Source organism: Aulonocara stuartgranti (assembly GCF_965226115.1).
Source record: "Aulonocara stuartgranti genome assembly, chromosome: 9".
In the NCBI taxonomy this organism is placed as follows: Eukaryota; Metazoa; Chordata; class Actinopteri; order Cichliformes; family Cichlidae; genus Aulonocara; species Aulonocara stuartgranti.
The window spans coordinates 925,184-951,609 of NC_138960.1; the positions used below are offsets into that span (position 1 = coordinate 925,184).

Consider the following 26,426-nt stretch of genomic DNA (forward strand, 5'->3'; position numbering starts at 1 on the left):
TAAAAACAAACCCATCTTGTCTACACACATGGCTGAAAGCTTTCATGTGTATCACTCAGCTAAGTACTTGCCTCACAGCTGAACTATAGTAACCGGGGGGTACTGACACTGCATTCATCACAGCCTGTGTGTGACGCTACACACTGCATGTGTTTAAAACACGATGAGAAGTACATTCTGTTGTATCCATGGCCTTGTTTGGTCTTTCAATCCGCGTACACCCCTGCACCAGCCAGTAGCTTCCTTTTGTTGCGCCCTCCTTAATGACCACTGTTGGCAGGCATGATGAGATGTGAAAGAAAGTGAGTGTGCTGACAGACGTGAAACAAATGATCTGTAGCTTTGTGTGTGCGGGTCTTTTACACTTGTGTCTAAAGAGGAGCTGTGCTGTGAGTGTGTGATGTGGAGAGCCTGCTGAGTAAAGTTCAAACCTGCGCTGTAGCCTAAAAATTGCAACCTTCATGGTAAAGTGATCTCCAAGGGCCTGAGCATTTCAGAGGTTACTGTGTCTGATGTGGGCCTGTCTGATCATTACTGTGTTTTCTTTGAAAGTAAAATCTCAGCCCACACAAATATATCAACAGCAGTGATCACAAAAAGGTGTATAACTGAAGACAGTAGTGAGATCTTTAACCAGGTCTTCCCATTAACACCTGACCTGTCCAGAGGGTCAGTCAATGACCTCGTCAATAGCTTCAATGCTAACATGTTAAATGTAATGGACACAATTGCTCCCATTAAGGTGAAGGTTATCTCTGGAAGGAAGAAGTCTCCATGGAGAAACTCCACACTGGTGAAAAATGAAAAAAGAGAGTGTAGGAAAGCTGAGCGCAGATGGAGAAAAACAAACCTCCAGGTTCATTATGACATCTATAAAGAGAAACTTCACAATTATAATTTACAACTGAGGAATGCAAGGAGGTCCTACTTCTCTGACATCATCACTAAAAACAGCCATAATGCTCGGGTCTTATTTTCTACAGTTGACAGGCTAACAAACCCTCCTGTGTCAGTGGCAGCTGAACTTCATTCGACCATGGCCTGCAATGACTTTGCCAAATTCTTCACAGAAAAAATCCAAAAAATTAGACAAGCAATTGGTACATCAACAGCAGATCCAGGATATGTACTGTGTCCACCAAAAAACTGTTTAAACACCATCAAACAGTTTCAACCTATTAACAGCAAAGACCTGGAGGACATCTTAGGTCAACTGAACTCCTCCTCTTGCTGTTTAGATGTCCTGCCAACAAGTTTTTTCAAAAAGGTCTCAAAGACTTTAGAGTCAGACCTGTTACAGATCGTCAACTTTTCTTTATTATCAGGTGTGTTTCCAGAATCACTAAAAACTGCTGTAATCAAACCTATACTGAAAAAGGACAATCTTGACAAGACACAAATGAACAACTACAGGCCGATCTCAAATCTCCCGTTTTTAAGTAAGATCATTGAAAAAGCAGTTTCTCAACAGCTCAATTACTTCTTAAAACAGAATAATTGCTACGATGCCTTCCAGTCAGGTTTTAGACAGAACCACAGCACTGAAACCGCTCTGACCAAAGTGTTTAATGACATATGTCTGAATGCAGACAGTGGAAAAATGTCAGTCCTAGTTTTACTGGATCTCAGTGCAGCATTTGATACAGTTGACCACAACATATTACTCAAACGACTGGAGAACTGGACAGGTCTTTCAGGAACTGTACTAAACTGGTTCAAAACATACGTAGAAAACAGGAAATACTTTGTATCAATAGGTAACTTCACATCTGAACAGACAAGTATCACATGTGGAGTTCCCCAAGGTTCCATCTTGGGACCCCCTCTGTTTAACATCTACATGCTCCCACTGGCACAGATTATAAACAACAACAAAATAAACTATCACAGCTATGCAGATGACACACAAATATATATCACAATGTCACCAGGAGACCGAGGCCCTGTACAGGCTCTTGGTAAATGCATTGAGGAAATCAATGACTGGTTGTGCCACAATTTTCTCCAGCTAAACAAAAACAAACTGAGGTAATAGTCTTTGGCGCCAAAGAAAAACGATTACAGGTCACCAGAGAACTTCAATCTATACATCTAAAAACCACAAACCAGGCGAGAAATTTGGGTGTAGTGATGGATGCAGACCTAAACTTAGAAAAACACATTAAGACAATAACAAAGTCAGCTTACTATCACCTCAAGAATATTTCAAGGATAAAAGATCTGATGTCTCAACAGGACCTGGAAAAACTAGTCCATGCATTCATCTTTAGCAGGCTTGATTACTGTAACAGCATCTTTACAGGTCTACCTAAAAAATCAGTCAGACAACTACAGCTCATTCAGAACTCTGCTGCTCGAGTCCTCACTAAGACCAAAAAAGTGGACCACATAAGTCCAGCTCTGAGGTCCTTACACTGGCTGCCTGTCCGTCAGAGGATAGACTTTAAAGTTCTGATGCTGGCCTATAAAGCTCTGAATGGTTTAGGACCAAAATACATCAATGACCTCCTGACCCAGTATGAACCATCCAGATCCCTCAGGTCATCTGGATCCGGTCTTTTATCAGTTCCCAGAGTCAGAACCAGACACGGAGAAGCTGCATTCAGCTTTTATGCTCCTTATATCTGGAACAAACTCCCAGAAAGCCTCAGATCAGCTGAAACACTCAGTTTATTTAAATCCAGGTTGAAGACTCACCTGTTCTCAGCTGCATTTGAATAAAGCACCAAATCCACACTTTAAGCTTAAATTTCAAAACTTACATTTAACTACTGATTTTATCTACTGTTCTGATTTTATCTGTTTTGATTTTATATACTGTTTTGTTTGTTTGTTAATTAGTTTTTGTTTGCTTGTTTTATTCAATTTTAAATCATGCTTTTTATTTGTTTTTGTTTCTAATGTCTCTGTAAAGCACTTTGAATCACCTTGTTGTTGAATTGTGCTATACAAATAAACTTGCCTTGCCTAAAGTGTGATTTATGTGGCTGTCCTGAAATGATGATGATGATGATGAAGTGTCCTTTAGGTTTACTGGACAGTAACTGTTTCTCTCTTTGAATGTGTACATTTGATGTTATACGTCCTCTCAGTATTTCTAAAGCTGCGTCCACAGTTTGGCCTAATGACCTCAGAACAAATAAACTCTTGTTCACACACACACACAGATTTTGCAAACAATGGCAGGTGATGTAATAACTGGAGGGACTGGGAAGGGCTGATGGCTGGCTGTTAAGCGGTGGCCCAATTTGAGCTTCGCATCCACACAGGAACCAGAGTCCTCCACAGAGCCACACTGTTCACTTCAATAGCAGTTGGAATAAAATACACTGTAGCACAGCGGTCCCCAACCTTTTTTGCGCCACGGACCGGTTTATGCCCGACAATATTTTCACGGACTGGCCTTTAAGGTGTCGCGGATAAATACAACAAAATAAAACCGGTACTGGTACCAAAAAAAGAAGATTTATTCATAACACACGTGAAAAGACCCAGGAAAACCGAGTTAACGATCAAAACGATAACAAAATAACGCTGAAAACCGATAAAACCCTGAAAACCAGACATTTCACACCTGAGCCTCAACTCTCGCGGCCCGGTACCAAACGACTCACGGACCTGTACCGGTCCGAGGCCCGGGGGTTGAGGACCGCTGCTGTAGCATATCAACTTCATTCAGAAAAAGAAAGTTAACTGCACAGAACCTCCTCTTATCTGCAGATGATGTGGTTCTGTTGGCTTCATCGGGTGGGGGCCTCCAACCCACACTGCAGCAGACCCCACCCTAGTGTGAAGACAAGAGTCTGAGGCCATGGTCCTCAGCTGGAGAAGGGCAAAGTGCCTACTTCAGCTCAGGCACAGATTTATAGCTGCTTTGAGATTATTATGTTATTCCTGATTGAATAAAAAAATCAGGTTGTAACCAAATATAAAACTAAGGTATGATTATCATCGCTTTTGTCCTTGTTTAATATTTATTCTATATTTGTTATAGTCTTTACTCAAAATAGTTGCCATTTAAAATAAACTGTGTAAAAAGGATTTTCAGCCAATAATGTATCTTCTTCCCATGAAGTTTCCTTATTTATTTTATGATTATTATTTTAAACACACTGCTATTGTTTCCATACATACGTAACTACTAAAGATGACCTTTACTGCACGTCTCCCTCTTTCTCTCTCCTCTTTGCTGTCTCTATCCAATAAAGGAAAAATACTAAATATAATATTTACAAAAACAGAGAGAATGACTGTTCTGCTGTGTGAAATCATTAGGACTGTAATATGGCTAAAACACAATTCTCCCTCACACCAACTAAGATCACAGTATCGCACACAAGCTCTGTAAATATGAATTACAAAAAATAAAAACAAAAACCTTCATTAAAACCAACAATAAAGCCTGAAACTGGTTTTTGAAACCTGAACTCTCCAAGTAAATGGACTGGTTCTTATATGGTGCTTTTCTCAAAGTGCTTTACACAACTTGCACATTCACCCATTCACACCAGCAATCCAGGCATGCAGACTGGGATCAAACCACCAGCCTTCAAGTTAGTAGGTGACCTGCTCTAGCAAGTACTGAAGCAAGTGCTGCAGCCAAATAATACGTAAATGCCACAGATATGGGACAGAGGAGCACGAGGTGTGAGATCTGCATGAAGACCAAGCTGTGCGTGTCTGTGTATGTGTGTGTGTGTTATTGCAACCCTTTTGATTTAAAATTACAAAAGTGTGTTTGTCCAAATACTTTTACATCTGACTACTTCAGGCATCTAAATTCTTTAAGTTTGAGTTTTAGTCGACTAACTGTGATACGATTAGAATCTAAAGTTCGTATAATTGAAATATGAAGCGTAAAAGTTTGTTTTTACCACAGAAAGTTGTCCTATATGGCTTACAAAGTGTCTTATTATGGTGTCTCAGTGTGGGGAAAGAGTCACAACTCACAGTCATTTCTATCCAGCAGGTTTTCTGTGCACAGCCTGTGATCAGCTGGATTTAACCCCAGTCAATTCAACTTAGAAATACCTACTTGGGTAATAGTTACAACAAATGTATACGTTATTAATAAAAATGATGATTCAATCTTCCTCCCAACCACAAAGTGGTAGCGAGATCTTTTCCATCCATTTTAACGAGGTAATTGCAGGCTAGCCAACACGTTACCAGGCTAACAGCTGACTGAGGAATCAGCTGACTGAACCTGCTACCAGGGTAACCAGATAAAATGGGGCCGAAGAGGACACCGACAGCTGAGGAAGTCGAGGACATTAAAAAGTCCCTTGACTTCATAATGGAGGAAATTTCTACTATCAGGTTGCAGCAGAAAAATATCATTGAAATTGTGGAGGAGGTAAAGCTCCTCCGCATCCAAAATGCCGAAAAAGATAAAAAGATTGCATACCTGGAAAGTAAGGTCGCTGACCTGGAACAATACTCCAGGATAAACGACGTCATCATCACTGGGCTCCATATTAAACCCCGGTCATACGCTCAGGCGGTGACCGCTGACAGCAATGAGGAACCTGGAGAGCTTGACATTAGCTCCACGGAACAACAGGTGGCTGCTTTCCTGCGGTCCAAAGGGATTGCCCTGGACTGTAACTCTGTCGAAGCATGCCACCCTCTTCCCAGGAGGAACGGCAACATACCGGCTATTATATTAAGGTTTGTAAATCGAAAGCACAAGATTACGCTGCTGAAACAAGGAAGAAAATTAAAAGGATCTAATGTCTTTATCAATGAACATCTAACCAAACACAACGCTGAAATAGCCAAAAAAGCGCGACACCTTAAGAAGCTGGGAAAAATCCAAGGCACTTGGACGACGAACTGCAAAATATTCATTAAACTAAACGGATCACCAGAGGAAGCCAAAGTTCTGACCATTAAAAATATGGCGGATCTCGACAAATATCAGTGAGCAACACGATCTGGACGGCAAACAAGGTAACAGACAACCACACACTCACTTATGACACACACTGGAAGGAAGAACTCAGATACATCTGGAAGAATCAGCTGCATCAGTCAGACAGTTGCAGAATATGATCAATTGGAACTGAAAACATTTAACTATATGGATCACAATACACACGACTTGGAATATGAAATAGATCCAGACAACAACTTTTTCTCATCTAACAATAACAATTGCTGCTACTATACAAATAAAGACTACAATCAGAGGATTAAAACTGAGAATAAATTATCAATTATCCACTTTAACTGTAGAAGTCTCTATGCTAATTTTAGTCATATCAAAGAATATCTTAACCAGTTTTCACATCCATTTAGTGTCATTGCCTTATCAGAAACTTGGATCAATATGGAAAAAGGAACAGACTTTGAACTGGAGGGTTATGAATTCACATTTATAACTAGGCGAAACAAAGGAGGAGGAGGAGTGGCCTTGTATGTGGACAAATCCTTGAAATTTAATGTGGTGGAAAAGATGACGATGGTGATTGATAATGTACTAGAATGTATTACAGTTGAAATTTGTAAAGAAAAAAAGTAAAAATGTAATCATTAGCTGTATATACAGAGCTCCAGGTAGTAGTATTGAGACATTTAAAGACTGGATAGAAGAAACATTTATTGAAATAGCTCGCAAAAAAGTTTTCATTTGTGGAGACTTCAATATTGATTTGCTAAACCCAAATAAACATAAAACCACTGAGGAATTTATAAACACAATGCACTGTATGAACCTATTCCCTAAAATTACTAGACCTACCAGGATTACATCACATTGTGCAACTCTCATAGACAACATTTTTACAAATGACATTGAAAATAAGACTGTAAGTGGACTCCTGATTAACGACATAAGTGACCATCTGCCAATTTTTACAATCTATGATAGGAATTACAAGATCAATAAAATGGACAGTAAAAAAGAGTACAGACGAGTAAGAACAGAAGAAAGAATGAATGCATTTAAAAAAGATTTATTGAAGGAAAACTGGGGTGAAGTATATCAGGAACAGGACGTTAATAGTGCTTATAATAAATTCCTTAGAATATTTACATTACTGTACAATACCAACTGTCCAATAAAGCAATATAGTAGGAAACAGAAATATATGGACTGTCCATGGATAACAAAAGGTCTGCAAAATGCATGTATAAAGAAAAATGCTCTATACAGAGAGTTCTTAAGAACGAGAACTAAAGATGCTGAAATCAGATACAAAAGATATAAAAATAGGTTAACTAATATACTTAGATTTAGTAAAATGGAATACTATAAGAACTGTTACGAGTTCAAAATTGGGGATGGAAACAAGAGAAAAAACCACAATAACAACACTGGTCCGGCCGGGTTGAGTCAAACGATGATTTTAATGATCACACGCGTGGGAGATGGACACTGTATGCAGACAGCCTCTGATCTCAAAATGGTGGAGCATTGCTCAAACTTTTATAGCGTCTGGTGCCTCCACCTTATCATAAAAAGCCTAAACATTCGCATGCTTTCTCTCACACGGCGTCTAAGCTACGACCTTGGCTCCCTGTTTATCTGCTCCTGCTGAGATGGGGCAGAAAACTCCAGCATATTCTGTTCTCTTCTAATCAGACAAATAAGACAATAACTCTCTGCGAACAGTATTTCTTATAACTCAGCAGTATAATGCATCATAAAACAATGTCATTCATTCACAACAAGTCAGCAGTTTAATGTAATGCAAATCAGTTTAGCTAATGTAATAGTTATCAGCTTCTTCTAATTCAGGAGGAAAATGCAAACTAAACTACATAATAATTCACAATCTTTAATTCGGGGTATAACATGGCATAAAATAACATTACAATCCAACAGAAGCAATTAGATATAAATAGAAATAATAATAAAAGATTATGGGAAATCCTGAACAGTGTTATAAAATGTGGGACTGGACAAAAGAACTATCCCAAGTATTTCATTTGTAATGACCATGAAGAATACAATATGGATGTTGTGGCAAATAGTCTCAATGAATTCTTTGTAACTGCTGGACCAAATTTAGCAAGAACAATCACTCATCCTGGGAAAGCACAGGAAAAACCCGATACACTGATTGACAGAAATCCATATTCTATGTTTCTCACAGCCGTTGATGAAAATGAAGTTCTTGAAATTGTCAAAAAATGTAAAAATCACAAATCTTTGGATTGTAATGATATTGATATGATAGTGGTTAAAAGAGTCATTGAGGCTGTTATAAAACCATTTACATACATCTGTAATTTATCATTTCAAACTGGTCGATTTCCAGACAGAATGAAAATAGCAAAAGTTATACCTCTATACAAATCTGGAAACAAACACCATTTCACAAACTACAGGCCTGTCGCTTTACTACCTCAATTCTCAAAAGTTCTTGAAAAACTGTTTAAAAACAGACTGGAAAAATTTATAGATAAACATAAACTACTCACTGAGAGTCAGTACGGATTCAGATCAAGCAGATCAACATCATCGGCACTATTAGATTCAATAGAATACATCACAAATTCCATAGACAAAAAGCAATATGTGGCTGGGTTATTCAGAGACTTGACAAAGGCATTTGACACTATAGATCATGATATATTAATAAGAAAACTGGAACGTTATGGTGTCAGAGGGGTAGTTTTAGATTGGGTCCGGAGTTATTTAAGTGACAGAAAGCAGTTTGTGAAAATAAATGGTGGTTGCTCCTTATGTATGGACATTGCTTGTGGTGTACCCCAAGGGTCAGTTTTGGGTCCAAAATTCTTCAACTTGTATTAAAAATGGTTCTCTTTGCTGACGATACAAACATTTTTTGCTCTGGTGATGATCTGCAGAATTTATTGGAGGATATTAAATAAGTAAAGTGAAGTTCTGGCTTGATAAAAACAAATTATCATTAAATTTGAATAAATCTAAACTGATGTTATTTGGAAATAGTAGTTTAAATACAAATGCAAAGATTCAAATAAATGGTGTTGATATTGAAAGAGTCAGTGAAAATAAATTTCTGGGGGTAATAATAGATGAAAAACTTAACTGGAGAGCTCACGTAAGATATATTCATTCCAAAGTATCACGAAGCATTGCAGTACTAAACAAGGCAAAACAGGTATTCGACAGAACATCACTTCATATTCTCTACTGTTCACTGGTTTCACCATACTTAAGCTATTGTGCAGAGGTCTGGGGCAATAACTATAAAACCACATTACATTCACTTTTTACTCTTCAAAAGAAAGCAATTCGAATCATCCACAATGCAGGTTATAGGGAACATACAAACTCACTATTTTTGCAGTCTGAAATATTGAAAATTGACGATATAGTGAAATTCCAAACAGCACAAATTCTATTCAAAGCAAAAAATAAAGAACTGCCAGGTAATATTCAGAGTATGTTTTTTTTGAAAGAAGGAAGTTATAATTTAAGGGGTTTTTGTAACTTCAAAACAATGAAGGTACGTACTACAAGAAAAGGCTTTTGTGTTTCTGTTCAAGGAGTGAAACTATGGAACAAACTGAATATGGAATTAAAGCAATGTCCAAACATAAAACTGTTCAAAAAGAGTTATAAAAATATGATCTTCTCGATCTATAAAGAAAAGGAAAATATTTAAATTAAGTGAATGTCTCTATTTAAAAACAAACAAAAAATTCATGATGTGATATTATAGTATATAGTATATCAGAAATCTGTTCACTATTTTTATTACAAATTATATCAGTAAGGAAGCTGACTAAATATTCACTGATAATTTATGGCAAAGGGGTGGGATTAAATAAGTGTATACTTCTTCCCACTCCCTTTCAACATGTAAATTAATCAGAATGTTTTTTTGTATGTAATTTGTATAGTATTTTTTTTCTCTCTTATTTCTTTTCTAAATGTACTTGTATATTGTTCACATGTTGAAATAAATTACCAATCAATCAATCAATCAATCAATCCAGATCAAACCTTTGGACACAAAGAGGCTTAAACATCTTCAAAATGACTAAAAGCCTGAACTTACAACTCATACAATACAAAACTGTCCATGGAGCACACTACACAGAAGAAAGGATGTGAGGCACGCAGAGTCAAGCATATGCTCAGGCATTTCCACTGAGAACTACATGCATGCTATGTGGTCCCGTATGCCTGTGCAGAGGTTCTGGCAGAGGATACGTAAAGACCTTTCCACATGATTGTGTTTGCTGCAGCCCACACATGGAAGCAAATGCATCATATTCCTTCCTGCCCAATGCATTGGAAAAAAAAATATCCTCATGAGGTGGAATTTAAAAAATGGTTTGTGTATTACTCAATATAGAAATGTACTTCTAGATTAGCTTGGAGAAAACGTCTGCCTCCTCAAACAACAGAATTGGATGAATTTATTCATTCAACTTTCTTATTCTGCACAAAAACAAAGGTGTATACAAAATGTTTGAACATGCACACGGGCCTGTTTTATTCTTAGCACCATGCCTGTGTTAGTAATAATCATTCTGAACCAGGGTAGGCAACACGAGAACCTGGGACTGTTATGAAGGGACACACCAGAAAGCTAAATTCAGCTGGCTCAGTATTAATTCATCATACTAAATAATACTCATTTGATCTCTCACTCGCTGCTAGTAGGAGTAGATGTTAGGCAGTGAAAATGTGAAACAGGTATACACTGTTATTTCATTAATGTTCCTGAGAACATTGTGAACAAAATGTACAGATGTTTGCAAAATGTCATAGATTTACTGAAAGTGCTACTGCAGTTCTGCCTGTAGGTCAATTTCTTCATCTGCAGGTTTTCAGTTTGTTTTCTCAGTGAGACAAAGTTAGTTTGTTTGGGTTTGAACATCTGCATTACTGTAATCGTCACTCAGAGGGTGTAAGTATCTACATATGTTAAACTTCATAACTGACAATGTTTGCACACATGTAAGTCCAAATATGTCTCCTTATATGTGGAAATAAGAATAAAAATCCAGCTGAAATCATTCCTGTCTCGCTCTCTCTTACTACAGTTTCTATATCTAAAAGCACGAGTTCACACTGCAATAGTTTTACACCCTTAATATGTACACACTGTCTACAGAGAAAATAAAGTCAGTATGATAGGAGGGTAGCGTGAGTCTGTCATTTCAAAGGAGCTGTATCTGTAGCATCCATTTATACCAGTAAATGTTTTTACATCCCTAAAGTTTAAAATCGTAAGTAAAATCAAAGCAATGCGTTGAGTAGTGTAACAAATTACTTTTTCAAGTAAATAATTAAATAACCTACTGCATTACTATAAATTAAAGTAATGAGTAATTGTTACAGAGTATAGCATGGTGGAAAAGGATGGAGAGAATCCCCACTAAGCTTTTGGGTTGGCATTTCTTTAGATTTTGTTTTGTATTAATTGCATGCTTTGGTGTTTTTTGTGTTTGATGCGAGGTGTGGGCCACACCCATGTGGGAGTGGAGATTCTACTCTAGTCCAGCTGCCAGCTATTTGGAGTTTAATACAGGGAGCAGCTGATTGGGGAGGATTGGAGCCCTTCTCTATAAAGGGGAGAGGAAAGAGGAAGTAGGGGTTGTCGTTGTTTTTTTTTTGTAGGACACTGGTGAAGCAGGGAAGCTTCGAAGATCCAGGATGAAGTGTGCACATTTTAATGGAAAAGATTTTTAACCTGGCCTGGTTTTGCTTTTAAAATAAACTGAGGATGTTGGAGGGAGGACTCATTCTTATTGGGATGTGAGTGGATGTGCTGGAAGGCAGGAAAACAAACACTGGACTGGAGACTCTCTGTGCCCCTGACAAGGAAACTGGACCAGTTTTGGGGAAGTTCCAGCTCCCAGGATGTGATGTGGAGACCCAGCCTCGAACGAAGTCAGGCCTGAAAAGGTGGGTGGCAAGCCTTTTTGAGGAAGCTGCAGGATTGATACGTTTTGGCTGCTTGTTCTTCCAAGTGACCACCTTTCCCCTGTTTGTAACCAGGCTAACAACCCTGACCGCGGTGGCTTTGGGCCTTGGATTCCTGGCCAGAGTTGTGTCTTCAGCCAGTAGTTTTACCCGGAGAAAGAACAAATAAATCTTGTGTAACCCATTACAGTGTGCGTGTGGTGGTTCGTTACTGGTCAATATTAGAGCTACTACTTTCTTGTACGGAGGCCATTTTGGGCCTTACGTAACATAATGTCTAATACATTGCTTTTTGAGTGTATCATGTGTGTATGGATCAGGAAATGACATAACAAGTACAGGCACAAGCAGAGGGTGAAATGTTAGAACAGCAATATTTCTACTTGACAAATGTCTATAAACTAAAGCATCCTGGGCGACACCCAGGGGAGGAGCACCAGAGAGGAGGAAGAAATCTGGCTCTTAATCCACTGCCCAGATGCCATTGTTTACTGATGTCTACCGAAGGGCAGACATTCCTTTTCAAGAGTTCCTGTCAAAAACACCACCAAACGGCTAAAAGTTCAGCTTTGGAACAGAGCATGTCTGTGTCGGTAAACATGACGACATTTAAATCCACCAAGTGGGTCCAATATGAGAATTTGTTAGTACGAGGATAATCTCAGCTCATTATGGACCCAGTCAAAACAATACACCTGTGCTAATTTATCTATGACCAGCCGAATGTGTAAATATGATAACCACTGTAGATAAGGTGCAGATGAGGTGACAGGTTAATGTGAAATACCCATCCATCCATCCATCCATGCATGCATCATGCATGCATCGATCCGTGCATGCATGCATCCATCCATCCATCCATGCATCCATCCATCCGTGCATCCATCCATCCATCCATCCATTTTGCACCACTTATCTGGTTTCAGGTCACAGGGGAAGCAGTCTGAGAAGAGAAGCCCAGACTTTCCTTACCCTGGCTACCTCGTCCAGCTCATGCAACCAGAAGATCCCCAGACTCTGCTTCCATTGCAAAGGGTATGGCAGTGGGATTGCGGAGATCTTTAAAGTGTTCCTTTTACAGCCTGCTTATATCCTCTGTTGAAGTCAGCAGCATCCCACTGCCGCTGCATACAATGTGAGTAAAGCACTGCTTTCCCCTCCTGAGTCGACTGATGGTTTGCCAGAATCACTTTTAGGCCAACTGAAAGTCTTATTGAGCTACTGTCAATCAGCCACTGTCAGAGCTGCACTCCATTTGGCTTGCTGGGACCTGTCCATCTTAAATGTTTCCATTCAATTTTATTTATACAGCGTGACAACAACAGGTGATTCATACTGTAAGGGACTGATCACTAGGGCTGGGTTTCGTCACTGATTTCTAGAACTGATTCAATTCGGATTCACAAGGTCCCGATTTGGTTCAATTTTGACTCAGACACTCAGAAATATTATAATTATGATCATTTATCACTACATATCCATATCTATGTATAAAAACAAAGCTGACACTTGTGAGACTTCATCGAAGGTGTAAGCACCACAGCAGATGCCTTTGTGTCAAAGTAACTGAAGATAAGAGACAGAAAAATATGAAGGAGATGTTCCTGGCCTGGCTTTATAAAGTCAGTTCTGCAGTAGATCAAAAACTGAAGAAAACATGAATCAACATAAGAACATGATTACCTGATGCTGCTGAAGTAAAGCAGAGCAAAGTTACAGAGGTTTCATTAGAGACACGGCTAAGAGTTTTGCAATTTGGCATCATTTGTAAAAGTTTCAACATCTTTGGTACTGAACAGCAGAAATGAGGCTTTATTGTCAGAGGTCATTTTTGAAGAAAAACAAACAAACAAAAATAGACAGCGGGCGACAGCACTGTACACAACAGTAGACTGGTGCATAATAAGCAAGCGAATTATGCAGAAACAGATTTTTGATGGTTAACTGATCTTGAAGTACAACTGGGAGAGAGAAAAAGCTGTGCAGGAAGGGTGATTTTTATCATGGTGGAAGCAAAACAACCAAGTAAGCGGGAATTCATATACTATAAGAAGATAAGCCACTACATTAAGTAAAACCATCCTGCTTCTGAGTGTTCTGCCTCATTACGTTACTCAGCTTCTAATAAAATGAGCCAATGAGCCTTTGTGTCATAGACCATGTTTTCATGAACACCTGTTAAATTAGAAGCTGTGTAAAAGGATGAAGGCATGCAAGAGTCTAGCTCCAGATAACCAAGCTGCAGTAGTGTGACTGGCCACAAGGGGGCACAAAGGTAAACCCTGAAGGGTCTGGAAGAACAGCTGGGCAGGCACATAAACACAAAAAGGTCCACGCTTTGGTCCACTTTGAAAATGAATACAATTGATGGACTAATGACATCGTTGATGGTAAATGGACTGGTTCTTACATAGCACTTTTCTGCTCATCTGAGCACTCAAAGCACTTTACACAACTTGTGCATTCACTCATTTACACCAGCACATCATTCTAAGTGCTTTATAGCTAACATTCACACTCCGATGGATGCATCGGAGAGCAACTTGGGGTTAGTATCTTGCCCAAGTCTACATGCCCAAGGATATTTGGCATGCAGACTAGGGGAAGCCAGGAATCAAACCACCAACCTTCAGAGCTAGAGCCACCATCAGGTGGCTGTAGCTCTACCACCTGAGCTACAGCCACCCGATGAGCATTTAAATATTTTCTCAGAACTACATGAAGAATTCACATGTGCAAACACATGTGTTGCCAGAAGATGGAAAGAATGTGGACCACATGTTTTGGTTCAGTCCAAAAGCCATCTCGCATGTGGCAAGGACTCCAGACCATCACAGACTACAGGACCACCAAACCCTCCCCCGCATCCTCTGATGTCTCCTTCCTCAACGAGCTCAACAACTTTTATGCTCGCTTTGAGCGAGGGAACCCCACAACCACAACCAAAGCAGACATGACGCCAGACCACCAACCTCTGACTCTCTCCCCCACCGATGTAGGAGCGGTGCTGAGCAGGATCAATGTCCACAAGGCTGCAGGTCCTGATGGCATCCCCGGGCGTGTTCTCAGAGCGTGTTCTGGGGAGCTTGCAGGAGTGCTCACAGACATATTCAATCTGTCCTTGGCCCACGCTGTGGTACCGGCCTGCTTCAAATCCACCTCCATCGTCCCGATACCCAAAAACTCCAACCCATCTTGCCTCAATGACTACCGCCCAGTAGCACTCACCCCCATCATCACTAAGTGCTTAGAGCAGCTGGTCCTAGCACACTTCAAATCCTGTCTCCCCCCCACCCTGGACCCCCACCAATTTGCATACCGCCAGAACAGGAGCACAGAGGATGCAGTCTCCATCGCACTGCACTCTGTCCTCTCACACCTGGACAACAACAACACCTACGCCAGAATGCTGTTTATAGACTTCAGTTCAGCATTCAATACAATCCACCCCTCACAACTCATCAGGACACTGACAGACCTGGGCATCAGTTCCCTCATCTGCAAATGGTTACTGGACTTCCTGACCAACCGCCCCCAACATGTCCAGCTGGATAACCGCTGCTCATCTACCATCACAATGAACACCGGTGTACCACAAGGCTGTGTGATGAGCCCTTTCCTCTACTCCCTCTTCTCCCACGACTGCAGACCTGCTGATGGTTCCAACACCATCATTAAGTTTGCAGATGACACCACGGTGATTGGCCTCATCAGTGACAACGATGAGGCCGCCTACAGGGAGGAGGTGGATCGTCTGGCTGAGTGGTGCGACAGAAACAACCTGCTGCTTAACACCGAGAAGACCAAGGAGCTCATTGTGGACTACAGGAGGAATGCTGACCCACATCCACCCATCCACATTAAGGGGACGGCTGTGGAGCGTGTGAGCAGCTTCAAGTTCCTGGGAGTCCACATCTCCGAGGATCTCACCTGGACGACCAACTGCTCCAAGCTGGTCAAGAAGGCTCACCAGCGCCTCTTCTTCTTGAGGACTCTGAGGAAGAACCACCTGTCCTCAGACATCCTGGTGAACTTCTATCGCTGCACCATCGAGAGCATCCTGACCAACTGTATAACAGTCTGGTACGGGAACTGCTCTGCCTCGGACCGGAAGGCGTTGCAGAGGGTCGTGAAAACTGCCCAGCGCACCACTTCCTGCCATAAAAGACATCTACAGGAAGCGGTGTCTGAAAAGGGCTGGGAAAATCATCAAAGACCCCAGTCACCCATCACATGGACTCTTCACCCTCCTGCCCTCTGGGAGGCGCTACAGGAGCCTCCGGACGAAGACCACCAGGTACCGGAACAGCTTCTTCCCCACAGCTGTCAGACTCCTGAACTCTGCCTCCTGACATCTGACCCACGTTAACACATGGACTGAACATACACACCCACAATGGACAACTGTACCCTCAAACACACAATAATAACATGGACTGAACCACCACTCACAACCACTAGCACTTTATAGCCTCTGTAGGAATTATATCTCACTTATCTTAACTGCACTACTGTATAGCTCTGTGTAAGTAATCATTCTGTACATATGATAATTTTTAATCCTACAACTGTTTACAACTTGCATAGTTCCCATTTCTGTATAGCTGCATATCCCAGATTCTGTAAAGTTATTTATTTCATATTCTGTATAGTTTTTCATATTTATATCCTGTTCATAGCCTGTACATACTTAGTTATAGAATATTCACAACATACTTCATACCGTGTACATTATAACATACCATAATAGACCCATTTCTGTAATATACTCACATATCTATATTATTGCTAATATATATTGTAATATATCTATATCACTAAAGCACTTCTGGATGGATGCAAACTGCATTTCGTTGCCCTGTACCTGTGCATGTGCAATGACAATAAAGTTGAATTCTATTCTATTCTATTCTATTCTAAAAGAGGAGCAGTTCAGTGGCTTTATAACTGAAGCTGAAAACAGCATCAAGAAGATTTGAGCCCAGATGACAGCGTGTCACTGACAGCTACACCAGCTGAAAAGAAATCAGGTCTCAGTTTTGCAAGAAGCTCAGCTGGTGGCTGCTCATCAAATTTCATCCATATTGTTTGTACAGCAGAAAGAGGAAGCAGAGTGTGCTGTTCTGCTTGCATATGCAGCATCCTTGACACAAAGAAAAGCCTTAGGCACTGAAAAATGTAAGTTAAAGGCAAGAAGGGAACAGCTTGAGATCGAGACAGCTATTGCTGCTTCTACAGCTAAAATAAAAGTGTTGAATAGGAGTGTGAATATGAGAGCTGTAAAAACTATGTAGTTGGAAATACACAAAAACTCCTTAATTCGATTGTTAAAGCTTAGAGTCTTAATGAAGAGGAACTGCAAAATGCTCTCTGTTAAGTGGAAGCTATAGTTAACAGATGTTAACACATCCAATAATGCCATACCATACAACACCATACCATATAAAGTGCTTTAAAATGAACTCAACTGACACAAAGTGCTGTACATTGGAACTACAAAATAAAAATGCATAAGATATAAAACAAACCAATTAAAAAGGTAAAAAAAAGAAAGAAAAGTGAAGTCTTGCTAAGGTCAAAAGCCAACAAATAAAAATGGGTTTTAAGATGCGTTTTAAAAAGTGGCCTGGCTAACGTGCAACAGTAGAGAAAGCCCCGCCCCCTCTGAGCTTTCTCCTGGATCTTGGTACTTCTAGGAGCAGCTGGTCAGCTGACCTTAGAATCTGACATCCATGTAGCGATGAAGATGCTCAGAGAGGTAAGCTGCAGCAAGACTGTGAGAACATTTTAAAACAAATATAAGACTTTTAAAATGAACTCAGGCAGCCAGTGCAGTGAACAGGGCTTATGTGCTCTCTTTCACGAGTTCCTGTTTCCTGTTAAAGTCATGCAGCTGCATTTTGAACCAGCTGCAGACGCAAGAATAACGATTGATTGACTGTCACACAAAGTGAATTACTGTAATCCATAAAAGTATGCATCACTGTTTGCCAGTGTTGCCTAAAAAGAAGCGATTTCATCCTTGCCAATCGCTTTAAATGATAAAAACTGAACACAGCTCTGATTTGACTTTTCAACTTATAACCAAGCTCAGTAATAACAGGTTTAGAATATACTTCTGTTGGTTTGGGGTCCCAAATCAACAGAGGAGGACTGACAGGGACCACTGGCTCTAAACACCACCACCTCTATTTTATTTTCATTAAAATGTAAAAAGTTTAAAGCAGGTATAACGGAAAGAGCAGTGGCCCTAAAATTGAGCCCTTTGGGATGCCAGAGAAGCAGCAGATGATTCAGAATAGAGAAGGTAGAGAATAGAGAAAGACCTAAAGCATTTAAGTGCCCACTGAGTAATGTAATCGAGATTTTAAAATGTTATGGTCTACTGTGTTCAAGACAGCGGTTAAATCAAGCAGAACCAGAACAACGTGGTTACCAGAATCACATGCAAGAAGGATGTTGTCAGAGACCCTTACTGATGCAGATTTGGTGCTCATCTAGAAAATATTTTTCAAATAAATATTTAGAAAACATTATAAAGCAAATGCAGCTTATAATAGGTCTGTAATTAGCCAGGACAGCGTGATCAAGGCCAGGCTTCTTAAGCAGTGGCTGCTCTGCTGCACATTTGCATTTTGCAGGAACCTCACCAGAGAACAGACTGCTGCTAATAATGGTAAGAACAGACTGCCCTATACTACGCTAAATTTATTTTAAAAAATCGTTAGGGACAGGATCACAGGACGAACCTGAGGGCTTAATATGGTGAACCATTTCCTCTAAAAGTGAGAGCATCAAAGGCTTAAACTGAGTGAAAGCAGCAGTGCCAGGGACAGAGACAGATGGAGCTGTGATACCAGCCCTGGTGGTGGAAACATTTTCAATAAGGAAGCACTGAAGATGACTGGAGAGGCGTACAAACAGACATTATGTGGAGTATTAAGAACAAAAGTGTTAAATAACACACGAGGACAGTTATGACTGTCGGCAGAAATCCTGTTTGCAACATGTTTGGTTGTGATGCCAGCAGTGGTTTAAACTTTGAAATGACACCTGCAGTTCATCTTTTTTTCCACCGATGTTCTGCTCGGTGACGTTGCCTTCTGACAGCAAAGGTTCTGTCATTAGGCTCAGCTTTAGGCTGCCTAGTTCTTAATGGAGCCACAGAGTCCAGGATGATTTGACAGGAAGAATAAAAGCTGGAACTTAACTCTTCTAAATATGAGGAGAAACAGTCAGAAGAGACATGGAGCAAACTGAAAGTGGCAAAAAGCAGAGCAGCAGTGGAAGGGTTAATGCCTGTCTGGGCCAACAACAACCACTAAGCCATGTAAAGACCCCAATGATTTAGAAGCATTAACCCCCAATCAGTGTTCCCTCTAAGCTGCGCACTGCTGGCACGTCTCTGCGCACAGAAAATCTGCATTGCGCACAAAACAAATCTAACCTGATTTGAAATTAAAATAAATACGTTAACAATTCTTTTTTGCAGTGTTAGTCAGTGACTGGCTGCTCAAGTATGGGATTACAACGATGCCACCTTATCCCACAGTCCAGCCATTGATGCAATTCACATTCGTATATACGCAGCTAATCAACGTCGCTGACAGGCTGTGACAGCGTCCTTATGTGCGACACCGGTGTTTTAGCAAAGCGGCTGATGTGGAGTGAAGCCACGTTAATGACAACGTGTACAACCATTGGAGATGTGAGCAGGACAGACGGAACAACTGACGGACAAAGCTAATCTTGTGTAGTTAGTGTGTAGTTAGTGTGTAGTGTAGTCAGTAGTGTTGTTGTGTGTCAGAACAATGAGGCGCCTGCTGAGTGTTACAGGAGTTACAGCAGTGACACATCTGCTGCTGTCAGGCCTGCAGGTATCAGGCTGTTGTTCTCCTTCATCTCATAGTGGACACAAATTATTTTTGGAGCGGCACAAATAATCTGTGTGGCATCAGATTTGATGCAGAACAGCTGATTGTTCTGTAAATAGAGTGACTCTAGGAGCCTGTGGCGGGGACTAAGGACAATAACGGACTATAAAGCACCAACAACCGGTATGACGAACGCGGCCGTGACTCTGGCAGACGAGCTGAACACTTTCTATGCTCGCTTCGAGGCTGCAGCTAAGGTCTCCAACAATGCTAGTGGTAGCGGCGCTAACGGCTGCAGACAGGAAGATACTGCCAGCACCAGAAACGTGCTCGTCATCTCCGAGCATGAAGTAAGGAGAGCCTTCAAGAGAGTGAACACCAGGAAAGCAGCAGGACCAGACGGCATCCCAGGTCGTATCCTCAGAGACTGCGCATACCAGCTAGCTCCTGTGTTCACTGAGATATTCAACATCTCTTTATCTCAGTCGGTGATCCCCACATGCTTCAAAGAGTCCATCATTGTTCCTGTCCCGAAGAAACCCCACCCTGCTTCTCTCAATGACTATCGCCCTGTAGCCCTCACCTCAGTAGTGATGAAGTGCTTTGAACGCCTGGTCAGAGACTTCATCATTTCTTCACTACCAGACACACTGGACCCACTACAGTTCGCTTACCGTCCAAATCGTTCCACAGACGATGCCATCTCTCATCTCCTCCACACATCACTCACTCACTTGGACACTAGAAGGGGGAATTATGTTAAAATGCTCTTCATAGACTACAGCTCTGCATTTAACACCATAATTCCCTCCACACTCACCACCAAGCTGGAGCATCTGGGACTCAGCTCATCTATGTGTCAGTGGATCTCCAACTTCCTAACTGGCAGACCACAGGCAGTAAGGATGGGCGGACATGTCTCAGCCTCCACCACTCTCAGCACTGGAGCCCCCCAGGGGTGTGTTCTGAGCCCCCTGCTGTACTCTTTGTACACATATGACTGTGTGGCCACTACCAGCTCCACCACCATCATCAAGTTTGCTGACGACACCGTCGTGGTGGGCCTGATCTCTGATAACAACGAGACGGCCTACCTGAAGGAGATTAGGAATCTGGAGAACTGGTGCCAGAGGAACAACCTCCTTCTAAACGTCAGTAAGACAAAGGAGCTGATAGTGGACTTCAGCACTAAGCAGGAGAGGAACTACCAGACCCCCGTCATCAACGAGTGCCCAGTGGAGAGAGTGGACAGCTTCAAATACCTCGGAGTTCACATCACGCAGGACCTGTCATGGTCCTGTCACATCAACACCGTGGTGAAAAAGGCCCGACAGCGTCTCTACCACCTCAGACGCTTGAGAGACTTCCAACTGCCCTCCAAGGTGCTCAGGAACTTTTACTCGTGCACCATAGAGAGCATCCTGGCGGGAAACATCTTAACCTGGTTCGGGAACAGCACCATGCAGGACAGACGAGCTCTACAGAGGGTTGTGCGGTCAGCTGAGCGCACCATCCGCTCCGAGCTCCCTGACCTGCACTCAATCTACAGCAGGCGGTGCTGGACCAAGGCCAGGAAGATGGTGAAGGACCTCAGCCATCCCAACAACAGACTGTTCTCTCTGCTGAGGTCAGGAAAGCGATTCCGCTCCCTGAAGACCAACACAGAGAGACTGAGGAGGAGCTTCTTCCCGCAGGCGATACGGTCTCTCAATCACACCACCACACAGTACTGACCCACACATACAGTTCTTACACACACACTGGACTTTCTGGACATTGGTTTTGCACAACACTGGTCACTATATTCTTCATTTCCGGTTAATACTTGTACAGCTGCTGTTATTGTGTATATATTTATTTATATTTAGATTTCTTCATACATTCTTATATAGTTCTATATTGTGTATTTTGTTGTACAGTTATTTTATTTTCAACTTTAATTTATATATTTTATCTTATTCTTCCCAGTTAAATTTACCCTTCATTCTAATTTGTGTTGTACAGTTATTTCATTTTTAACCTTAATTTATATTTTATTCCTTCCTAGTTAAATTTACCCTTTTTAATTTTTCATATTTATTTCCTATCTTATTCATAGCCTTTTCCTTTTTTGTTTTCTTTAGGTCACGAGCAGTTGTCCAAGCATTTCACTACATATCGTACTGTGTATGACTGTGTACGTGACAAATAAAAATTTGAATTTGAATTTGAAATTTGAATTTGAAATAGTTTGAAATGTTTGTTTAAAAACACCTTGGCTGCATTTTTAGGTAAACAGCTGCAAAAAACTTTGTTTGCATAACTCAGTTACTTTTTTGAAGAAGTAACTATATAATTAATTGCCCAACGTTGGTCAGTATTTACTGTATTTGCAGACAGAGTTACAGACTCTCTCTCAGACCACAGACTCATAATACAAGTCAGAGCTTTATTTTTTTTTTTAAATAAAGTTGTGCTTTCAAAATTGGAGTTCAAGTTATTTTTCCTTCCAATAGTGTTAACATGCTGCACAGGTCATGAAGAAGATTGTTTTCATTTTCATTGTAAGTGGGCTAAAGCATTAATTAAAAGTAGTCTAACATAAATGTAAATGCTGTAATTTGATTACTTTAATAAACATGTAACTTGGATGCTGGCGTGACCACAGTGCACACGTCTGATGTCGCTCACAGCGGTCCAAGGGACGCTCAGTTTGTGTGTTCGCTCAGACACATGAAACATTACAGGGAACATTGCTCCCAATCATCTCTTCTTATTAAAGACATCTCCCTTCCTGCCTGCTTCCTAAGGGAAGTTCAAAAGGATCACATCTGCACGTCACTGCTGAGTATAGGTCCAGTCTATGGCTGATCTCTCATGGAGGTTTTCCAAGGAATACCTGCTTCAGCAAATATTGTAGGAAAGACCTAAGTGGTCTGACATAAAGCACAACTTTATGACTCTTTTCATTGACAAGACGGGAATGGGAAGAGTTGCTGACGAAGAAAGGCCCCGTACTAAAGTATGTTTCCAGCTGGAGGCAGAAATCATGACTTAATGTAAAAGGATAACTGCATGTCTGTTCCTGGAGTTACAACTGGCATGCATGTCGTGTGGGATATCTTTCAGCTAATAAAGAGGAAACGTTAAGGTAACATAAATAGGGTGTAGTGTGTACTTTTGGTTGGCCGCTTCACTTTGTGTGCATGTCAGTTGTTTTGAATTGTTTAGGTTGCCTTGGAGTAGCTTGCTTGTCTTTAGACTTGACTGCTGTTTAGCCTGATTACTGAAGCATAAAGATGCACAAATGGAGCTGCACCTTGAAGCTGGATTCTTTGTCTGCAAGTGAATCAACCACAAAATCCTCCTGCCTGCACTGGTGCAAAGTCACTACACAAAATGATTTGAAAGTCATTAATACAACTTTTAAAGAGTTTAGAAATTGGTTGTAGGTGCACAGGAAGTAGATCTGCGATACAGCTGCTAACCAAATGGTATTTAATGACACCCTACATATGAATGTCATAATGTGTTACTCTGAGATTCATTCTCTTGTTCTGAAAATGTGTGTTTACAATCTACAGCTATGCTGCTGCTGCCTTTGATAGCAATGTGTTTTCAACTAAGTCTCTGTCCAAGCAAAACACTGGGAATGCTGGAACTATCAAAGTGAGGGTTTTAAGAAAAAATGTATGATGGCATGAATTATAATGGATGGCATGGTGGTTCACACTGTTACCTCACAGTGTCAAGGTTATGGGTTCAATTCCCTCATCAGGCCAGGTTCTCCTTGTGTTTGTGTACTACTTCCTCCCAAAGACATGAAGTTAGTGAGGCTAGGGTAACTATCTGCAGTGTTGGGGAGTAATGGAATACATGTACCGCTGTTATGTATTCAAAATACGAGTAACTGTATTCTGTTACAGTTTAAAAAGGTGGTATTCAGAGTACAGTTACTTTGTTGAAATAAAGGGATTACACGGCGGTCTTTTCCTGTTTCATATGTTCGGCTGTCCCCTCTCTGTTTTTGGTAATTCCATGCCAGTACAAACTAAAACAGAACACGCATTAAGAGGCTCAAATGCCCGTGTCTCAATCTCGCGGCCATTGTCTCACCTCTGCTTGCAGCCGCATAATGATGTGAAGAAATATTTTTAAAAATTATTGTTCAAAAAATTATTTAATAAGAAGGCAATAGGCAGAGAGTTACAGGCATCGCCCTAAAGAATGTAGCCTGATGGGCAGTGTGGCCCAGCTGTGAGTAAGCTGTTAAGACTCGACTGTACGCTGTGTTCGTGTTTTCCTCTGAAACAATAAGCTCCGTTGCAGCAGCCTTTCAACGCCTCTCTCTGTCTCTGCTAGCAAAATTGACCCACACAACAAAGTAAAGCTAGTTTTCAGCTACGAGCCGACACGAACCCAACGTATCAGCCAGAGGTCCCTTTACTACAGTTCGGAGCTGCGGACCTGTTTTAGATACACACAGAATAGTTTTCTATACGAGATCGCTGCAAAAAGTGCAGCCTTACCTAATGTCCACCTACTGTTACTCATTTATATTAAGATTTAAATCTAGTTGGTGTTGGTGTGGAGAGTAACCTTCAGTAATGAATCACACAGCAATAGTACGTTCATGTAGTTGTAAAAAGCATGATAATATATAAAGTAATCCAAAGCCCTGTGACACACTGGCAACCAGTGCAGAGTGTCACCTTTTTCTTTTTTGCCTGTCCCATTTGGTTCTTTAGCCGTCAGAATTGCTGTCTGAAGACCAACAAGGAGACCCAATGGATTTACTTTGCCAAATGGAGCATCATGGCATTGCCGTATTGGTCCATTTGATCGACCTTTGTTGTTATTGTTTATTTTATTTTCAGTTGTTACAGACGGGACAGACATGAGTGAGGGATAGGAAAGGGAGAGAGAAAGAGGAAGGAAAAGAAAAACAGAAGGGAAGAGGGACAGTGAGAAAGGAAACTTAAGAGAAAACAAGCAAAAAACAGAGCAACATACTAAACACAACACCATCACGTTAATCTAGCTGAGTGTAAACAGCAGTAAATACTAAATATTGAATGTTGTTGTGCAGCAAGCAGGACCGACAGCGCACAATGTGCTTGGAAATAGCAGCCAATAGAGGTGTAGTTTGTGTCTATGGACAGTGAACACCCGTGTGCACACCTGTGTGGATCAGCGCGCTTGTATTCAAATGGTTTCCACATGTAACGATCTGCTAGAGGGTGTAGAGAGCCATAGCCCCGCCCCCCAGGGCATGAAGCAGGCATGGAGGAGATCCAGGCCCCAGACATCCAGAGGCCCCAGAGTACAAGAGCCCAAGGAGGACCACTGGAGGGGCATCCATGCCACCCTCCTGGGAGGAGCTGAGGAGATCCCCAGATGAGGAGGCACCCAGTAGCCATGGAGCAGAAGCCAGAGGGGGCTGCAGTGGTGTGCCCGCTGGCTCTGCCGGCAGCCAGCTGTGCCAGAGTGAACCGAGCCGCAGGCCCAGAGGCCGGAGGCCCGAGGGCCCCCCGCACCCCGGAGGAGGCCTGACCGAGCAACAGGCACCAGGCCCCGCCAAGTAGCCACCGGGAGTGAGCTGGTACACACCTGAGCGCCCAGCCCCGGACACCAAGAACCACCAACGCACCGACCCCTGAGGGCATCAGTCACCGGCAGGGAGTGTGGTGAGGGGAGATAGGCCTCCATACTTTGGATGGCCTGAGATGTACCCAGAGAGGTGGAGTGTAAGACCCGACCTGACATATAGACACAGACAAACAAGCACACACAGACAGGGTCCAGGGTGTACCCACCCTCTCACCTGACTGGGAAAGGCTCCAGACCCCCCACAATCCTTTAAAAGGATAAGCGGCAGGGAAAGGATCGATACAACATAAAATGATAATTCCTGCTACATGTTTTGAGAACAGATCGTTGCCCTGTTAAACTCAAATCAAACCTTGTTTACTTTTATCATTTCTTTGGATTTCTTTCTCATATTTTTAAACTTTGATTTTTTAGTCTGACAAAAAGCAAAAAATGTTTTTCTGTTTGGGTGAAACCATCTATTTCTGAGTCAATCCAGCAATATTCCAAACCCCGGCCAAGAAATGCAACTCTGTGTGCTCCACTTTAATCTGCTGTTCACCAAACTATAATTAAGCTTCGGAGACTCAGGCCCATGTCTGCTCACAGTGGACATGGAAAGAAAAGGGCTGCCATTTACATCCCTCCTCTCCCCCTCGGGCTCCGTGGAGTCAAATTGGTTCCAGATGCGTTCTCTCTTGGCCAGCCTCCACAACTGAATCACACCAAGCAAGCAGACGAGAGAAATTTTGCAAAAAACTCAGCAGAGCAAATATAATGTGTGGAATTTCTACACAAAGTGTGAAGAAAACAGTATCAACTAAAGGCCGGTCATCACTATAACACATGGCGAGAGCCTTATTCCTGTCGCCAGCCTGCCCAACAATATGCACCCCGAATGAGGATCTAAGTCTTTTGTTTCTTTCATGTTGAGGACAGATGTGCAAGCGGTGAAAAAACAGATATTTAGCCAGAGCAAATCCACATCCTGCACCCATGTGCACTGAACATCAAAGCGCTCGCCAGTTCACACACTGCTAGTTGAGTCCCTTTAGATAAGACACTAACTTCCACAGAGTTGATGAAAAGCATTAATGACTGGCTCTTCATTC

The 26,426-nt window shown here is 41.5% G+C and overlaps 1 protein-coding gene and 1 long non-coding RNA gene across 2 annotated transcripts in view; one reads left to right on the top strand and one right to left on the bottom strand.

The window, feature by feature from the left end:
* The window catches only part of reck (reversion-inducing-cysteine-rich protein with kazal motifs), a 101,364-nt gene that overhangs the window by 73,762 nt on the left and 1,176 nt on the right, over nt 1–26,426 (bottom strand). The window lies entirely within an intron of this gene.
* On the top strand, nt 11,455–12,056 carry LOC309713904. Its single transcript, XR_014278728.1, has 2 exons — nt 11,455–11,854; nt 11,948–12,056. It is a non-coding gene; the product is annotated as an uncharacterized lncRNA (long non-coding RNA).